The sequence below is a fragment of the Mustela putorius genome, unplaced genomic scaffold, assembly GCF_011764305.1.
Source record: "Mustela putorius furo isolate JIRA1106 unplaced genomic scaffold, ASM1176430v1.1 tig00000198_pilon_pilon_pilon, whole genome shotgun sequence".
NCBI classification, from domain to species: Eukaryota; Metazoa; Chordata; class Mammalia; order Carnivora; family Mustelidae; genus Mustela; species Mustela putorius.
The window spans coordinates 1570882-1589625 of NW_025421311.1; the positions used below are offsets into that span (position 1 = coordinate 1570882).

The 18744-nt window shown below is 47.7% G+C and overlaps 1 long non-coding RNA gene across 7 annotated transcripts in view; it reads left to right on the forward strand.

Moving 5' to 3' along the window:
* The first annotated feature begins 3129 nt into the window (after positions 1–3129).
* The window catches only part of LOC106007049, a 56320-nt gene continuing 40705 nt past the window's right edge, over positions 3130–18744 (forward strand). For 4 of the 7 annotated variants that reach the window (XR_006605945.1, XR_006605944.1, XR_006605947.1 and 1 more), the window contains exons 1-2: positions 3130–3430; positions 12919–14557. This is a non-coding gene — a long non-coding RNA (uncharacterized LOC106007049). The remainder of the gene's footprint in view (positions 3431–12918; positions 14558–18744) is intronic. The other 3 variants (XR_006605949.1, XR_006605948.1, XR_006605943.1) reach the window with 1 other exon arrangement.

Consider the following 18744-nt stretch of genomic DNA (forward strand, 5'->3'; position numbering starts at 1 on the left):
TCAGAGGAGGCCACGAAGGCTGTGCACACTCCTCGCACGGATGGTGTGTGGACGTTTTTAGAGCGGCAAGGACTGCTTAGAAAAACGTGCCGAGTTTGTGGTGTTTACAGGTCATGCTCTTGTGTCCCTAGTTGGAGTCCTCTGTTTCAGGAGTCACTTATACCCCGACGATACTCTCATGGTATGTGGGGCAAGGGGGCATACTAGGACAGAAACCGTCCCCCGCTCTGGCCCATGAGCCGCGATGCTGCCCTCCCACAGGCTGGACCCACAGAGCAGCCCTATCCTGTGTTGATAAACCACATTGACTTTCTAGGCACTGGAAACAAAAATTGGGAAAAATATCTAATAGTACTGGAAAGTGATCTTAAAGGCAGTTTGTGTTGGACTTGAAGCCTGAAGGTCGTCCCCTGTGGGCGGCCCCTTCCGTGGGTTGCAGGTGTCCCCTCCCTAGCACGCCTGTGCCTGTGCCTGGACCACATTCTGGCTGTCATGATGGACAGAGGACTTGGAGGAACGAAGGTGCACACCACGAGGAGAGCCCTGTTCTGTGACCTTCTACGGGTCATCCACGATCCTGACTACCTTCCCCTCCTAGGATTTTAACTCCTCGTCCCCACTCCAGTGGACGGCCGAGATCACGAACCACAGTGACCACTGTCAGACTCTACTCCGTACCCCGCGCTGTGGCGAGTGCCATGTTTTCTCTCACCCCACTCTCACTGCAGCTCCGTAAGGCAGGACTTATTATTCCTGGTTCAAAGGTGAGAACCCAGAGGTTAAGCCACTCGCCCAATGTCACAAGACAGAGAGCGGGTTTGTCCCAGCCCAGAGAGGCCGCACTCCTGGTCTTGAGTTGACAGCCAACCTGAGAACCTTGTCCCAAATCTTCCAGAAATTACTCTGAATTTTTATTAGCGTCTACACCGTGTGATATCGGAAAGCTCCGTGGGGTCTGTGTTCGGCAGATGATAAACCCTATTCTGGGTCAGCTTCGTTTTCTCCCCTCCGTGTTGTGCATAGAAACGCAGCCACACATAACCAGCAGTGTCCCTTCAAGGGGGCTGCAGGGAGTTGGACATGAGAGGGTCGCAAACATGTTTTTGCACAAACTATCTCAAAACTCGGCAAAGCAGAAAGGAAGTGAGGAAGTGCGCGTGGACTCGGAGTGGGAACACTAGGAGGTGACTGGAGTGGCCGTGGGGGCTGCAAGATTGTCACCTGCCCAGCCCCCCAACCCCCGCGCGAGTCTCAGATGCTGAAATCGCAGCGGCCGCCCTTGGGGATCCTGGCCGTCTTCTGGTTTTGCAGATGAGGCATTTGTCTCCAAGAGGTGAAGGCTGGGGTCCCCATGACCCAGCTGGGGGTGGCAGAGTCACAGCGAGAACCCAGACCCAGAGGTCGCTCTGGGAGCTCCCAGAGTGTCTCTGGCACGGGAGACCATGTTCTTTCTTTCTTTTTCATTTGACTCCTGTCCGCTAACATACAGTGTAGCACTGTTTCAGGCGCATACTACGGTGACTCAGCGCTCATATACGCCCCCTCATACGCCCCTCCTTCATGCCCATCCCGTTCCCCCAATGTCCCCACCCCTCTGGGGACCCGCAGTGCATTCTCTGTCATTCAGAGTCTGTTTCTGGGTTGGCCTCTCTCTGCACTCCCCAATTTGCTAATTTGCTTTGCTTCTTAAATTCCACATATAAGTGGAATCATATGGTATTTGTCTTTCTCTGATTTATTTCACCTCACATCATGCTCTCTAGCTGCATCTACATTGTTGCAAATGGCAAGATTTCATTTTTCATAGCTGAGTAGTATTCCACTGTGTATGTGTGTACACACACACACACACATACACAGAGTGTGGCTGTAAACGTTGGGGTGCAAACACGTGTTCCTTTAAATTAGTACTTTGTACTTTTCATATATGACACCACAGTATTTTGTTCTATTTTTGGCTTGAGTCATGAGAGAAGAACATACTGAAAATATTTCTTGGTTAGATGAATAGCTGACCCTCTACTCTGCAAATCAGTGAGCAGGAAGAGGAGGCCTTTGGGGAAGCCCTCAGCCAGAATTGCTCCCAGAAATCTAAATGGCCCCAACTCAAAATTTCGAGTCCCCTTTTCATTTTGACTTTAACATTCTTACTCATCAGAAGTGTTACCCAGGTCCAGTAATCACTTCCACCCTGAGAGAGGGGGGGCCTGGATGCCTTTTGACCAGTTCGGGAATCAAATATTGAGGATTTGCTCTGGCTGCATGAATTCGGGAGAATGGACAGGGTTCACGGGCTCGGGAGATGTCGTCCTACTCTTCTGATCAAGGACAGGCTCTCTGCAGTACCTTAACCCTTCCGGAGTGACAGTTTGGGGGAAAAAAAACACATTCCAGTGGATATTGGATTCACTTGGTCAAGAAATAAAAATTCACGGATTTAATGTACACAAGCCTTCTATGCGGAAGCGGTAACAGAAGTCTACCTTCCCGCACGGTCCCCTGGGCCATGTCCCACCTCAGATGGGTTCGTGGCGGCCTCTCTGTAACCAGCCAGCTCTGACCCATGTTTTCCAACGTGGCCTTCGAGAATATGCAAGTCACGTTTGTCTTCGTGTCAACGGGATGGCCCTGCACATACTTGGGAACAGCACTTTTGACTTTTTCGACTTAAGGTTCCTCCAAGATTCCTATACACGTCCTTCTCCCTGAAGGACCAGTAAGAGGATATTTCCTCTGGAAATGTTGGTGTCCTAGACACACATGGCCTCGTTCACTTCTGGTTTCAAAACCAGGGGATGTACAAGGGTAGGAATCCCCTGGGCCTGTTTTCTCTTGGCAAGGCAGGCTTTAGGACGAAGCTAAATATTTGTCCAAACCGTGCAGCTGAGCCACATGCAAATTTGCATAACAGCACTCCAGGTGATGGGCTGCACGCTAATTACTTGTAACTCGATCAGGCTGGATTTTAGCAACACACTCAAGACGGAACGCCCTGTCAGCAAACCAGGCAGCTCTCAGCAAGTTGCCTCGTCACCTTAAATGGCCTTAAGCAAGAGCAGAGACTGTGGCCAGAGACTGTGGGAGGCTGGTGTGTACAGTTTCCAAGGTCACAGGTCTGTGCGATTTCAAAGAATGTCCCAGACGGACGCAAGGCATTTGTGGATCGTGCAAAACTGTTTTGATTTGATCCATCCAACATGTCAGGGTCTCTGGCCAGAGAGAGGAGGGAAGGAGCTACACGCACACCGAGCCCTGCCTTGCTGTCACAGCACGAAGGGGAAACCGAGGCCGCGGTCGCCGTGCTTCCTGCCCTTCTGAGCAGCAGTCACCTCCCTGGGAAAACACTTCTCGGCAAGGAACTTGCACTCCCCCCAGATCTTTAAGGAGGTTGAACAAGTCCACGGGTGCAAGCATTCATGTAAAAACCACGGTAGGACATGCTGGGGAGGAAAGGACAGAGACCCAGCTTGGTTGGGTTGGGTTTGGTTGGCTGTTTTGTTGTGGTGAGTCCTTTAGATTTTGAAATGATTTGCAGCCCTGAGATACAAATTCTTGACATCTAAAGCATAAGGCAAATGCTGGGGATGGCATGTTCCGCCTAAGGGAGCAGGTGACAAGGTTGCTCGGAGAGGCCAGGGGGTGGTCGGGCGGGAGGAGGGTGAGGGTTTGCAAACAGAACTCTGGGGGCTGAGGTCTCTCCCCACAACCCCCCGACTAGCCTTGGCACCTTATCAGAACTATCTGCACCCCAGGGCTCTGACCCCTGGTCCGAGAATGAGGATATGCAGCTCCTAACTCATCACCAGGGAGATGATGAAAACAAACACCTGGCCCACGTGAAGGTCCGCATGTCGGGGGTCTCCGTAGCCTGCTGTCTGTACTGTGCCAGGGGCTGGGAAGTCAGGGGAGCACGCGCAGGGGCGCTCGGAAAGCCAACTGGGAATGAACAGGGGCTTCATCAATACGAGAGGGTTTGAAGGGATCTTTCCGTTTCCCCCGAAAGGATGCTGGTGTGATGAGCACACGTCATAACACGGAGAAGGAAATGAAATAAAAACAATTCGAAGCAGAAACCAAAGACACAGTCTTCAGTCCCAGGGGACCTCAGGGTCTCATGGAGGGGACATAATTGTGGGTTCTCCCTTCACATGTGATTAGTAAAACCCAGAATGGAGGGAATGAGGAACTCAGAGCAGGGGGAAATGCCCAGCAGCACCTCCTGGTGTCCGTCCTGTCGGTGGAGTCCAGAGGAGCCGTGAGGGCCGTGGCGGTCGGGAGCGCAGGGAAGGACGGAGAGCATTGCAGGCGGCAAGGCCGTGAGGAACTCCGGGGGGCCAAGGCCCATGCCAGGTGCTGTCAGGTGTACGCGAGGCCCGTGGGACCTGTGCCGGTGCAGGATTGTTCAGGGTCTACCCAGCAAGACAAGGCAGGGCTCTGCTATTTACTGCGTTCATTCCTCCAAGCACTGTTCTTGAAAACCGTGTTGCTACGAGGATGCGTTAGACATCCTGATGCTTTCTTCCTGGGCTTCACTACTCAGTGTTTCATGTTGGTGGAGAATGAGGAGGTTTTAACGAAGAGGTTTTGGTGACCTAAGCACAAGGAAAAATGTGCCACGCGGGCCTGGTAGCATCCCGCGTGCTGCAGCCCACGCCCTAGTACCCACTGTGTGGGGGTTCGGGGAGAAGAGAGCCAGGGCCGTCTCCAGCCTGAGTCCCTACAGCCCCGCACACAGCAGTCTGCAGCCCTCGAGCCTGTGGGTCAAGTGGAAGTCAGGCCATTACATTTGAGAATGGGGTAAAGTGAGGCAAACCAATTTGCCCGCAGTCACCCTCCTAAAAGTGGACGCACGAGTCAAATAGACCAGCGTACTCCAGGCTTTTCCACTCACAAGCACACAGAGGTTTTGTTCCTACAGCAGGTACCCAAACATGGTTTCAAACACAGCACTTTATCGGGATGTGGTAGGCCTGAAGGTGGGGGAGCAGGGGGAAGGAAGCCTGGCTTTGGCCTGTGGACCTGCATATGCATCCCCACTGCCACTGCTGGCGGGACCACGACCCCTTCCGCGGTCTCGCGGTGTCACAGGGCACTGCAAGTCTCAGGTCCCCAGATGTAACCACAGGATGAAACAATGCTGCTTTGGTAGAGGTCACTCTAGGTTGCCGGAGAGTCTCCTGCTCCCTGCTCTTGGAGATGAGGAAGGGGTCATGCCGGGTCATGAGAAAGCCTGCCTCTGTCAGGTCGTGGACCTTGTTTGGACACGGATCGTCTCCCACAGGAAGCTTCGTCAGTTACCCCAGACGGTGAGAAAATGGAGGCATTGAGAGTTTAAGGAGCTTCTCATGGTCATGATTGTAATTGATGTTGGATCTGGAGTTTAAATCCACAGGGTCTGGCTTCAGAGTCCATGTGTGCGACCCACTAGACTACCCCACCTCTCAGGGATGTGGGATCTTTCCTCTACCGTCATTAAATAAGTCACCTGTCATTCCACACTCTCCAGTCGGGAAGTGGGAGGGGTGGGAGAAACTAACAGAAGGGGCAGCTTCTACCTGGATCCGCTTACTGGTCCCCACGGAGTGTTGCTGGACTCGCGTTCACAGCACTCATCTTTTGAGTTTTCACTTAAGGCCAGAACTCAAAGTTTCAAGATGCGTTCTATTGAATTTTCCATGTTTCAAACTAATTACAATGTTTTAAGAACTCCGCACAAGCCCTTGGTGGTGCAGGGGACCATGGTTTGTGACGTTGGTCGAGAGGCGTTCACGGCGTGGTGGTCGCAGGGACAGTCTCTGTACCCAGATGTGGAGGTCAAATGCCCCTCCTGATGGAAGAGGAAGTCATCCATTCCTCTGACCTCCGTTCCCTCACCTGGAAAATGGGGCTGGATAGAAATGAGGACACATGCCCCAACCTGTTAAAGGATTGAGTGAATAGACCTTGAGCCCCTGAACAGTTCTCAGCACGTGTAGGCATTCTATCTGCTCTGTCATGGGGTCCCACAATGGATGGTGGCCCACCGTGGAGGAGGGGCTTGGACAGCTCCAGGTGGCCAGTCAGCCAGCCCTCTTTAGAGAATAATGTTCTAGCAGCCATCGAATAACTAACATCACAAAAATTACCAAGTCTCATGAAGTTAGTACCTCCTTTTCATCCCCAGTCTAAAGTCTACCAATCTACTTAGATTCAATTTCCATCCAAGGGATCCCAGAGAAAAGGATTTCCTCATAAAAATAAAGAACTGGTTTTCACTTCTATTTGTCCTTCTAGTTTTTTTTTTTTTAAATCACATTTCCTCTTAGTCCTTTTCTTAGAATGAAATTAGTAGAAGATCGAGTAACAGAAGCCCTTTAAAACAGAGTATATAAGTTCCCTCAGTCCACCGAAAGAAGTGCTCAATCCTAGAGAAGTAGTAAAGGAATTACATGACTTTTTTTGGAAATAGAACAATAGAAAAGAAAACAAAGAAAAAAAGCTTCCGCTTCAGAGCAGTATTAAACACCATTAAGCATCTGCGGAGAGCAGGGCTCTCTGCGGACAATGTGGGGAGAGGCGTTCCAATCAGACAAAGCCCTAGAGGTTTCTGCAGTGGTTCTCGGGTCTTTCTGGTTCTAAGGGTCACCTGGGAGCTTGTTCAGATGCAAGTTTCTGGACCTTATGCCAGAGAGTCTATTAATTTACGTCAAGCGGGGGGGCCCAGGGGTGCTTATCTCCATCGGAACACTTGGTCCGGGGACCTCACTTAAGGAGCTTAAGGTATTACAGATGGTGGTTTCCTGCCTCCTAAGGGCTCCTCCAGCATTTAAACTTAAAGATGCTTTGGTATTATGGGTGCTTTCTTAGTTCAAGGACAAGAATGTTGGTTTAATCAAATCTGTAACTCTGATTCCGTTCACCCCATGGGTACAGGAAACATTTGTCTCATCAATAGGATGAAATGATAAGTCCTTTGGGAAACTTTCACACATTGGGGAAAGAAATGGTCCTCCGCCTCTACCTGAAGATTTTCAAGGTCGTAGCTGGAGCTCCTGAAGCCACCTTCAGCCGGACCAGAGCCCCCAATATGTAGAGAGTGACAGAGAAAGAAGAGGGAAGAAATTCAGATTCTTGATAACATAATGGGTGATTACAGTAACCTTTTGAAATATCTGCCTCCCGACGTACTGAGGTAATACGACTCATCATTTAAATTACTTTTAATTAGATACTGTTTTTCAAAACTTAGAGCTGAGATAGAGAGTACACCTTTTTTTTCCAGAGTGCTGTAAGAACAGACCAGGAATTACAGGCTGAGTGAGGCGGACAGAACAGAGAGCCATGAGGACCGCATCGCTCTGGTTTAGGAAGTCAAAGGCGCCTGTTACAAAGACACAAAATGTATGCGTCCCAGGAGACGATTAGGGGTTGGATCAAAGAGCATTCTGATCTGACTCTGGTTAGAGATGGAAGAAAAAATTCAGAGTATTTGGTGGCTGTTTATAGACTCTTTCAAGTTCCATAAGAGAGACAAATTGTCTGAAGCAGCAGCAGCTTCTGCTAAGAGGGGCACTTGCGGTCTGTGCTGGAAACTGAGCTGACACCGCCTTCTAATGTGAAGGCTGGTGGTCGGAGAAGTCGGTCTCACCACCCCCCCGCCCAAGCTAAAGCTGGTTTATGAAGCAGCAGGAAACCAGGAAACTCATCAGCAGATAAAATTAGTAAGTTTGGCACCTCAGGCCTTTGCAAATATCCCCATGATTAATTATTTCTAAGTGAGAGAGAGCTGAGCCTGTCTGCTGAGATTGAATGAAGGTGGGAGCTTCCCCAACAAAGGCTCGACTTGGCAAAGTTCTTCAGGCAAAGGTCATTAGAGGCCAATGGAGAGCAGGGGACAGGATGCAGAGGTCAGAGGACAGTGGGTGGGAAACCAAAGTCCCAGCATTAGTGACCTGTGAAAATGACCAGCAGTGCCAGCCACGTCAGGGGATGGCTGTGCTGTTAGAGAGAATGTGACCCTGGCCGAGCACGGCGTGGCAATGATTAACACGTCAGGCCAAAGGGCGCGCTCCGTGGTGGTGGGAGAGCTCACCACCTGGTCAAAAGGAAGCTCTTACCCTCTCCTATTAACTGAATTTTAATTTTGGATCCCCTGGACCTATGCCATCTCCACAGTGATGAACGGCCCGCTTCCCCAAGATCGTCAGGCTTTCTGGGCACGGAGTTCAAAGCACCGCTGTGTCCCTGAAAGTGTGGTCCAAGTCCCACTCTGGTCTGCTGGACCCGTAGAGAAGCCAGGGCCAAGCTGCCTAGACGACCCTTTCCTAGACGTGTCTACGCAGCTTCTTAATCGACTTCCTCAAATTCTCTTCTCAGTTGAAACAAACTTGGATGAATCCGTCTCTGTGACATTATGTCTGATTAATGGCTTTGTGACAGTTAAAAGATTATCAGATGTATTAAGGGTCTCCCCAAAGGACATGCTCATTCTACCACCTAGGAAAGTCTACCCCTTATCCAGAATGCTCTAGCAAGGTAGGCAAATTTTGTTTCTACTTTTGTGTTTTGCCTCAATTAAGAATGGCTTCTCGGCTTGAGAAGTAGTGTTTGGCCACGTTTTCAGTCAACACAAGAGAAAGGAATTGCTCAAGGCTGACAGTAGAAGAATGCCAAGTCCCTCAGGTCATATCAGGGCAAGGCAACGTCTGGAGTTGGCTTCTGTGTCGCTCTCGCCAGCAAGAACGACCAGGAGACCTCAGCGAAGCAAGCTTTATTTCTGGGTAGCTGTTGGGATCTCCCCTCTCACAGCCCGCGCATGTGTATATATACCAAAGTTGTACAACCAATCACTTGCAGCCACATAGATACAAGAGGCATTTTGGACTACTTCCTTAATCCTCGGTTCCACCTACTGGCTCGCATGCAGCCGCCATCTTAATGGCGTGTTTACTTTTGGGCACCGACATCTCCCCCTTTTCTTTTATATTAGGCATGCAAGGCAGGAGATCGTACCTGTCTTAGGTTGTCAGCTGCCATGAACATGCTTACCCGTCATCGGATAATTCTCCCTGGTTGGAGAACTCCTGGCTTAGGTTGCTATGTGCATGCAGCTAATCTTACCTGTCATTGACTACCGATCTAGCGCTGCCAGCCAGATTTGGGGAAATGTACCAGCTTCCAGTGCCATGCAAGCTTGTACTAGCGCCAACTGTTGTCTATGTTGTTGTTTACGTAATGATGCAAAACAGCGGAACATAAGGATCAAGCTCAGGAGTAGTCCAATTAATAGTGCACCCATACTGGCCTACTCTTTTTAGCAAACGAGAGTGATTGGTTTACAACAGAGACCCAATCCCCTAATGGAGCTATGTCAATCTTAGTTGCATTAATAGTGAATATTTGTTGTCTTAACAATCTTGTCAAATTATAATATTGATTGGACCATGTCCCATTTAGGTGTATAGGCCACAGAGGTTATGCAAAGTCCAGAAAGTGCTTGGATGCATCCGGTCGTCAATAGTTTCTGGAGAATGTCCACTTGTTCCTGGATTAGATCTACTTGCTGATTGACGATCATAATGCTGGCTTGAAGGTGGCCATTAATTAGTTCTTATGTGGCGAGGGCTCCTGCAACTCCGGTAGTTAGGTTATTAAGAGTGGAGGCAGTCTGTACAGACATGGTGAGAGCTACAGCCGCTGCAGTTGCTGCAGCTGCGGAGGCTGCTACAGCCGCAATAATGGCTGCAGTGATCCCAAAGTCTCTTTTATGTCTTGAGAGCAATACAGGCGAATCGTTAGGATTTACAGAAACGGGCATGGGAATGAAAGTAGGTATACAGGAGGGAGGATGGCGGACTCATTCGTCAGTGGCATGGGGAACGGCCAGGCTTTCACTATTGCCCATTGGTGCATCTGTTGAAGGGATGCTGGTGTCGCCAGGATCGCTATCAGGCCGAGCATCAGGACGGGGCGGGCCATGTTGATCGATTCTTCTAATCAGTCGCTCCGGGACCCAGATAGGCACTTGGGCATCCTGTGGAAAAAGACAAACAGAACCTCGGTGCCATCTTAGGACCGGGTCAGGGCCTCTCTATTGGCCCGTGAGTATATCCTTCCACTTTGCCTGGGCTAGAGTGCGTTCGGTAACCGCCGCATGCCTGTCCGCTGCAGATGTACCATTATGGTCCAAGGACAAAAAATTTAAAATGTAAAGGGTGAGAGATGTAAGATCACGGGGTGACTTGTAGTCATCCCCTATTCCCCCTTTTCTTATTTTTTGTAAGCATCGTTTGAAGGTGCCATTGGCGCGTTCAATTATTCCTTGACCTTGTGGATTGGCGGGTCTACCTGTAGTATGGACTATACCAAATTGACTCAGGAATTGATGGATAGATTTTGATGTATATGCAGGTCCATTATCTGTCTTTATTTGTTTTGGGATACCCCAATCTGCGAAGCATCGTAGGCAGTGTGTGATGACTTGTTCTGAATTCTCCCCCATGAGGGGAGTAGCCATTATGATACCCGAATAAGTGTCCACTGATATATGTACGTACTTTTGTTGCCCGAATTCAGGTACATGTGTGACATCCATTTGCCACAGGTGATTAGCTTGAAGGCCTTTGGGATTTACCCCCAAGGAAGGCTGAGGGAGTAATGTGGCACAATTCCCACAGGTCCTTACTATATCTCTTGCCTGTTCTTTGGTGATATGGAATCTATATATCTTAAGGTATTAGAATTCACGTGCCATTTGCTATGGAACAGCTTCGCCTGTTCTAAGGTAGGGCAAATAAGTTGGAAATGACTATTGTGGTCTGCTAGAGCATTGCCCTCGGATAATGGTCCCGGTAGGCTCATATGGGCTCTGATGTGATCTATCTCCGGTGTTAGGACGGCTGCTCTGATATCGAGCCCTGCTGATCCAGAGGTTGCGTGCCTTTCTCCGAGGGAGGATACCATGTCCTGGGCATTTGCGTTAGTGCCCCATAAATATGTGTTGGGCCCCGGGGGCATGGGGCCCTGCTTCCCGTTTTTTGAGTCATTGGATCAAATCCAGTTATTCGGTGGCAGGGCATTTCCTTGAATATCTTTCTGGGACCTACATTCATTAGCCCAATGATTCCCTTTACGGCAACGAGGGCACAACCCAGGTGCAGGCTTGACTCGTCTAGGAGATCCTTTACCCTCTAGACAATCCCTCTTAAGATGACCGTCCCTTCCACAAAGGAAACAAGCCTTGGAAAAACTCCTGGTTCCTCCATTGAAACTTCTTATCCCTTGGGCTATTGCTGCCACCATAACTTGGCCCTGAACAACTGTATCAGTGATGTCTCGACACACTTTGATATACGTAATCAGGTCCTTAGACTTCCAAGGGCGGATAGCCTCTCTACACCATTTATTTGCTTGTTCATAGGCTAATTGTTTAACAAGAGGCATTGCTTGGTCCACATCCCCAAATATGCGCCTTGCTACTTGGAGCAGACGATCTACAAAGTCAGCATAGGGTTCATAAGGCCCCTGCAACACCTTGGAAAGTTGTCCCTGCAAATCGCCAGAACCCTGTATGGTCTTCCAAGCCCTAGTGGCTGCAGCTGCTATCTGTACATACACCCCTGGGGGGTACCCAATCTGATTGTTTTGTCCCACAAATTGACCTCCTCCCATGAGCATGTCAATATTCCAGTGGGGATTCCCTGACGCGGCGTTACGCCGGGCAGTTTCTGAGATACACTCTTGCCAAGCAGTTTTCCATATCAAGTATTGTCCACCAGACAGAGTTGCTTTTGCCATGTTAGTCCATTCGTCTGGGGTAAGGTTAATAAGTTTGAAGTCTAGTGGTTGATGAAACCTCTGTTGATTTTGATCTTCTAACACTGGGTATGCAAGAGGGGAGGGTTTAGTAAAGTCCGTAATGCCCCTCCATCCTGCATTTCTACATTCTGGACAAACGCATGCCCCTCGGGAGCATGAAGTGTTATTTGGTGGCGGCCATTCTGCAGGTGGCGCTATAGGCCTACATTCAGGGGTAGGAATTCTTGACCTTCTGACAGAGGGTGCTAGGGAGTCATATCCCCCCCCTCCCTGGCTTCTTTGTATGTCCTTCCCTTTAAAGGTTTGTTAGGGACTTCCTCTTTTAATTTTAAGTGCGTCATGGCTTCCCCAAGCTCATCTTCAGAGGAGCTCTCCTCTGAACTTTCTCCCCCTCTGCTAGATCCTGCCTTAGAGGCTTCTCTGACCTGCTCCATCATCTCAACACCTTCCTCGATAACATTTTTAACTGTTTTATGGTTCTTCCCCCAAATGTTCCCATTGAGGAATATTAAGAAGTCCTCAACCTTTTTCAAGAACTGCCGAGCTGCTTTCGTTTTTAGCGGAGTGCCGTTAGCCTTAAGCACTTCCGTCAGCAATCCCTCCATCTTAGTAAACTTTGATCCCATTATTTCTCGTCCTATGCCCAGGAACCTTTTTACTTCTCGTCCTATACTTAGGAACTTTCTTACTTCTCGTCCTATACTTAGGAACTTTCTTATCTGAAATTTTGTGCGCACTTACTGGATCATTGCGTTCACTGAGAACTCCTCGGTTTCGGAGGGTTCCCGGGTGCCGGCACCACTTGTCGCTCTTGCCAGCAAGAACGACCAGGAGACCTCAGCGAAGCAAGCTTTATTTCTGGGTAGCTGTTGGGATCTCCCCTCTCACAGCCCGCACATGTGTATATATACCAAAGTTGTACAACCAATCACTTGCAGCCACATAGATACAAGAGGCATTTTGGACTACTTCCTTAGTCCTCGGTTCCGCCTACTGGCTCGCATCCAGCCGCCATCTTAATGGCGTGTTTACTTTTGGGCACCGACACTTCTGATATGGGGTTGCTCCCTTACACGTTCCCCAACGTCTCACTCTTGTGTCTCCTGTTCCTTTGATCTCCAGTAATGCCTCCAGGAAAGATCTCGGGCTTTGAAGTCAGAACATTGTGGATGCTCTACCCTACTACTACCAACTGAAAATGGCATTGACCACACGAGTTATCGAGATTGGGTGCCCAGCAGCAGAGCTTCGGGGTCCCAACCTGCTTACCCAGAGGCTATGCCGGTGCATGCCCTAGTGCTATTTGGAGAGAGGAGAAAGACATATGAAGCAAGCTGGCAAGTAGAAAGGAAGGACAGCCATGGGGCCATCTGCGTGCACACTCAACATTTTGTGCATGTGCAAGACGGTGGAACTTCCTACTGCTCAGTTACATACTGCAGACTGGAGCCAAAGGGCCATTTTGCCACCTAAGTGTGTAGGCCTCAGGGCCAAAGACTGTGCTCTAGAGGTATCACGAGAGGGAATTAGGGAGGCTCGGGAGAGGTCAGGCTGGAGCCCAATCTAGTTTTCTATCAAGGGGAGATCAGCTGCAGGACTTTCCATACACTGCTTTCTGCAGCCCCACCACTGGGATGCCTTCCACCCAGAGGATATCAATGGCTCATCAATGGTACCCCGAAATCCAGTGAAAACTAATACAGAGGACAACACCAGTTGCTTCTGAGAAGGATGCCTGCCCTTTCTCCCCTTACTTTTCCTATCTTGTAGAAGACCAAGGAGGACCACTGGTATGGGTGTTTTTTGAAAGACCTCTGGAAAGCTAATGAGCAGCTAGAGTGAGAATTTCCAAAACCCTGTAATAGGGGATGAAGAAGGGTTTTCATGGAGACAATGTTGGGAGAAAAAAGTGCCTCATGTTGCATACCACGGATGACACACCAGACGCGGTCACGACCATGTTAAGGAGAGAGGAAGACCCACAAGGAAATCCTGACAAACTACTAGGCTGACTGGGGGATTTCCCAGGCCATTCTCTCTGGACTCACGGCCTCCCCACCCCTAAAGCTGGAGCCAATGAGTCATGGAAAAAACTTGGGGACCACATTCCACCATGTTTTGGGTAGAATCTGTAGGATGGGGTTTGTTAAGATCTGCTGTCATCTGGCTCCAAAGATCGGGGTTCAGGAACGGCTGCAAACCTGCCCTCCCCTCTCATGGCCTCAGTGCACCTTTGTAAGAGAGCGAATGCCTCGTCTCCTGTCTCGGTTACACTTCCATCATCCTTTGCATTTTGCATCTCAGGTGAAGCATTTTCTAATTCACAAGTTTCTTTCTCGTGATAAGAACAAATTATTAGCTCCCTTAAGACTCGTAGCAGCAGAGACCTTCGCACGCTCCATCTCAGGAAACTCGTCTTCTGGGTGGGAAAAAATTAATTTGTCCTTCCCCCTTGCAAGAGGGTTTCTTAAACCCTGTGGTCTCAGCACGGCCACTGATAGTTCACCACGGCGCCTGTAACCTTTGGGTATTTCAATGTCCTTGGCTAAACCACAGCGTCTGAAAGCAGATCCGTGGCTATTGTATCATGGTTAGGTTCTGTGTAATACTTCACTGTAACCAGCATTAATTGCTCTATTAATCCAGTGCACAAGCCATGTGGGTCGCCATTTACTGCTCTTTTACGCGTCTTCCCAACCGACTGCTTACAAGCCTGTAAACAAACCGGTGGCCGAATTTGCTCAGAATATTGCCGTTTGGGGTGAGTCATCTACCTCCGTCCCTAAATTAATTAGGGTGATGAAACTACTTACCTCCCGACTGACCTGCTGGTGTCTTGGGGTGGTGGGGGTGGGGGTGTCTCAGCGAGGGTTTGTGGTTTTGCTCTCAGAATGGTGCGTCTAATTCAATGCACCACAGCTGTATACTTCAGGTCCTGGAGTGACCAGTCATTTGCAGCCAGTTGTTTCTGAAGGATCAAATCCTGGAGAAGTTGCCCACACTATATACTCTCTTTCCCTCTGCGGAGTAACCTCGGTCAGACACCGGGGCGGGGGTGGACAATGCCAAGCACTTCTTCCTGATCTGAAACATCCCCACTAACTGCACGGACACACGTGCCTACTAAAGGCGGACTGGCAGCTTTGTCTACTGTAGGTCACTGAAAACACCTCTCTCAAAAGGGATTTTAAGTTACATTTTCAACAGCAGTCCTTCTGAGACTATCCTGTTTAAGGGGATTTGTTAAAGGCAACCATATACAGAAATAAAATTGTTGAGAGAGATAAGAACTCCATGGCAGCATTTCCCCTTCTGACTCTGTGAGAGAGAAACCTTCACCAGAGACCAAATTAGTGTCCCAAGTGGTTTCCCTCATAGACCAATCAACTTTCCTAACTGTCACCATGCTCTGTGATTACCTAGGGTTGTTTTTTTTTTTTTAAGATTTTATTTATTTATTTGACAGATAGAGATCACAAGTAGGCAGAGAGGCAGGCAGAGAGACAGGAGGAAGCAGGTTCCCCGCTGAGCAGAGAGCCCGATGAGGGGCTCGATCCCAGGACCCTGGGATCATGACCTGAGCCGAAGGCAGAGGCTTTAACCCACTGAGCCACCCAGGCGCCGCAGCCTAGGGTTTTAAGAAAAACATCTACTAAAACACCAGAGAACTGTAACCATAGTTTCTTTTTTTAAAAAATTTTTTATTTTTTATAAACATATATTTTTATCCCCATGGGTACAGGTCTATGAATCACCAGGTTTACACACTTCACAGCACTCACCAAAGCACATACCCTCCCTAATGTCCATAATCCCACCCCCTTCTCACAACCCCTCTGCCCCCAGCAACCCTCAGTTTGTTTTGTGAGATTAAGAGTCACTTATGGTTTGCCTCCCTCCCAATTCCATCTTCTTTCATTGATTCTTCTTCTACCCAATTAAGCCCCCATGTTGCATTACCAGTTCCTCATATCAGGGAGATCATGATAGTTGTCTTTCTCTGCTTGACTTATTTCGCTAAGCATGATACGCTCTAGTTCCATCCATGTTGTTGCAAATGGCAAGATTTCATTTCTTTTGATGGCTGCATAGTATTCCATTGTGTATATATACCACATCTTCTTTTTTTTAAAAAAGATTTTATTTATTTATTTGACAGAGAGAGATCACAAGTAGGCAGAGAGGCAGGCAGAGAGAGAGAGGGAAGCAGGCTCCCTGCTGAGCAGAGAGCCCCATGCGGGACTCGATCCCAGGACACTGAGATCATGACCAGAGCCAAAGGCAGCGGCTCAACCCACTGAGCCACCCAGGTACCCCTATACCACATCTTCTTGATCCGTTCATCTGTTGATGGACATCTAGGCTCTTTCCATAGTTTGGCTATTGTGGACATTGCTGCTATAAACTTTCAGGTGCACGTGCCCCTTTGGATCACTACGTTTGTATCTTTAGGGTAAATACCCAGTAGTGCAATTGCTGGGTCATAGGGCAGTTCTATTTTCAACATTTTGAGGAACCTCCATGCTGTTTTCCAGGGTGGCTGCACCAGCTTGCATTCCCACCAACAGTGTAGGAGGGTTCCCCTTTCTCTGCATCTCGCCAGCATCTGTAATTTCCTGACTTGTTGATTTTAGCCATTCTGACTGGTGTGAGGTGATATCTCATTGTGGTTTTGATTTGTATTTCCCTGATGCTGAGTGATATGGAGCACTTTTTCATGTGTCTGTTGGCCATCTGGATGTCTTCTTTGCAGAAATGTCTGTTCATGTCCTCTGCCCATTTCTTGATTGGATTATTTGTTCTTTGGGTGTTGAGTTTGCTAAGTTCTTTATAGATTTTGGACACTAGTCCTTTATCTGATATGTCGTTTGCAAATATCTTCTCCCATTCTGTCAGTTGTCTTTTGATTTTGTTAACTGTTTCCTTTGCTGTGCAAAAGCTTTTGATCTTGATGAAATCCCAAAAGTTCATTTTTGCCCTTGCTTCCCTTGCCTTTGGCGATGTTCCTAGGAAGATGTTGCTGCAGCTGAGGTCGAAGAGGTTGCTGCCTGTGTTCTCCTCAAGGATTTTGATGGAATCCTTTCGCACATTGAGGTCCTTCATCCATTTTGAGTCTATTTTCGTGTGTGGTGTAAGGAAATGGTCCAATTTCATTTTTCTGCATGTGGCTGTCCAACTTTCCCAGCACCATTTATTGAAGAGGCTGTCTTTTTTCCATTGGACATTCTTTCCTGCTTTGTCGAAGATTAGTTGACCATAGAGTTAAGGGTCTATTTCTGGGCTCTCTATTCTGTTCCATTGATCTATGTGTCTGTTTTTGTGCCAGTACCATGCTGTCTTGATGATGACAGCTTTGTAATAGAGCTTAAAGTCCGGAATTGTGATGCCACCAACGTTGGCTTTCTTTTTCAATATCCCTTTAGCTATTTGAGGTCTTTTCTGGTTCCATATAAATTTTAGAATTATTTGTTCCATTTCTTTGAAAAAGATGGATGGTACTTTGATAGGAATTGCATTAAATGTGTAGATTGCTTTAGGTAGCATAGACATTTTCACAATATTTATTCTTCCAATCCAGGAGCATGGAACATTTTTCCATTTCTTTGTGTCTTCCTCAATTTCTTTCATGAGTACTTTATAGTTTTCTGAGTATAGATTCTGTGCCTCTTTGGTTAGGTTTATTCCTAGGTATCTTATGGTTTGGGGTGCAATTGTAAATGGGATTGACTCCTTAATTTCTCTTTCTTCTGTCTTGTTGTTGGTGTAGAGAAATGCAACTGATTTCTGTGCATTGATTTTATATCCTGACACTTTACTGAATTCCTATACAAGTTCTAGCAGTTTTGGAGTGGAGTCTTTTGGGTTTTCCACATATAGTATCATATCATCTGCGAAGAGTGATAATTTGACTTCTTCTTTGCCGATTTGGATGCCTTTAATTTCCTTTTGTTGTCTGATTGCTGAGGCTGGGACCTCTAGTACTATGTTGAATAGCAGTGGTGATAATGGACATCCCTGCCGTGTTCCTGACCTTAGCGGAAAAGCTTTCAGTTTTTCTCCATTGAGAATGATATTTGCAGTGGGTTTTTCATAGATGGCTTTGATGATATTGAGGTATGTGCCCTCTATCCCTACACTTTGAAGAGTTTTGATCAGGAAGGGATGCTGTACTTTGTCAAATGTTTTTTCAGCATCTATTGAGAGTATCATATGGTTCTTGTTCTTTCTTTTATTGATGTGTTGTATCACATTGACTGATTTGCGGATGTTGAACCAACCTTGCAGCCCTGGAATAAATCCCACTTGGTCGTGGTGAATAATCCTTTTAATGTACTGTTGAATCCTATTGGCTAGTATTTTGGTGAGAATTTTCGCATCTGTGTTCATCAAGGATATTGGTCTATAGCTCTCTTTTTTGATGGCATCCTTGTCTGGTTTTGGGATCAAGGTGATGCTGGCCTCATAAAATGAGTTTGGAAGTTTTCCTTCCATTTCTATTTTTTGGAACAGTTTCAGGAGAATAGGAATTAGTTCTTCTTTAAATGTTTGGTAGAATTCCCCCGGGAAGCCGTCTGGCCCTGGGCTTTTGTTTGTTTGGAGATTTTTAATGACTGTTTCAATCTCCTTACTGGTTATGGGTCTGTTCAGGCTTTCTATTTCTTCCTGGTTCAGTTGTGGTAGTTTATATGTTTCTAGGAATGCATCCATTTCTTCCAGATTGTCAAATTTGTTGGCGTAGAGTTGCTCATCATATGTTCTTATAATAGTTTGTATTTCTTTGGTGTTAGTTGTGATCTCTCCTCTTTCATTCATGATTTTATTTATTTGGGTCCTTTCTCTTTTCTTTTTGATAAGTCTGGCCAGGGGTTTATCAATTTTATTAATTCTTTCAAAGAACCAGCTCCTAGTTTCGTTGATTTGCTCTATTGTTTTTTTTGGTTTCTATTT